Below are 1,273 nucleotides of genomic sequence, written 5' to 3'. Positions count from 1 at the left end.
TCAGTTCTGGTCAATTCTTAATCCCAGGACTTTCTTTAGGGCATCTCACATGTCTTTGTTTCAAAGACTAGAGATAGGGGTGTTTAAAAGTGGAGTGACTGCTAAGTATACCAAAGTGATGATGATCTTCTGCATTCCTGCTGGGTTCCCTAATGTTGGATTCACATACATCATCATAAGGCTTTCACAGAATAATGACACCACCATTAGGTGGGACTCGGATGTGGAGAAAGCTTTAGTTCAACCAGCACCAGAGGGAGCATGAAACACAGCTTTGAGTACTGAGTGTAAGATCCCAAGATGGAAAGGAAGGGCCCAAAGGTAATCCTTGAGTTGAAGGTGTAACAGATAAGCTCTGTGGAAGGGGAAGGGATGCAGGCTAGTACAGAAATTGGGACTGGATCACACATGAAATGGTCAATGAGGTTGGGCCCACAGAAGGGAAGTTATGAGATAAGAACAATGGGGACTGGAGAGCAGAGAAATCCACTCACCCAGCAAACACAGACTAGGATCACATAGAACTTCCCAGTCATGATAGAGGGGTAATGTAGTGGATGACAGATGGCCAGGTACTGATCATAAAACTTAACTGATAAGAAGAAATACTTTGTTGTACCCAGTGAAAAAAAGAAATAGAATTGGAGGAAGTAGCCAATGAAGGAGATGGTCTTGGTGTCAGAGAGGATGTTGATCCAATGTTCGGGACAGTGGAAGAAACGTTCCAAATCTCTAGGAAGACAAAGGTTCCCAAGAAGGCATACATGGGCCTATGAAGTTGCCTGTCCCATTTTCACTGCAGAGGCAATAGCCCCATTCCCCAGCTGGGTCAGGAGATATACCACCAGAATTAATGAGAAGAAGAAGTTCTGCATCTCACTTTGACAAATGAAACCGAGGAGGACAAACGCAGTCATAAAATGCATTATTGTGTTCTGGGATCCCAAAGCTGTTAGAGAAACAGGTAACCAAAGAGTGAATAACAATGAACATTTATAGCTTTTGCTAACAGGTTGCTTGAAAATGTATGAAGTATTTCTGCATAAGTTATTTCATTTGGTCTTCCTAATGACCGTTTGAACTGTAAGGAAGCTATGCTTTATCCTTCTCTTTTACAGACAAGGAAACTGAAGTTCAGAGAGATTTGAAGGGTTTATTTAACTGAGAAAAGACAGTAACTCTTAGATACACTGGCCCATATGGAGACTGGCTTGGAACAAACCATACTCCATTTCAAATGTTCCATATTCAAATATGATTTCTTTTGGAGGCC

General features: G+C 41.8%; 1 pseudogene; it reads right to left on the bottom strand.

The window, feature by feature from the left end:
• Window positions 1–993, bottom strand: LOC106833332 (olfactory receptor 11H6-like; annotated as a pseudogene).
• Window positions 994–1,273: the final 280 nt, after the last annotated feature.

This window comes from Equus asinus, chromosome 2, assembly GCF_041296235.1.
Source record: "Equus asinus isolate D_3611 breed Donkey chromosome 2, EquAss-T2T_v2, whole genome shotgun sequence".
In the NCBI taxonomy this organism is placed as follows: Eukaryota; Metazoa; Chordata; class Mammalia; order Perissodactyla; family Equidae; genus Equus; species Equus asinus.
Note: the sequence above shows the minus strand (reverse complement) of the source record. Positions and strands in the feature narration are given on the sequence as shown.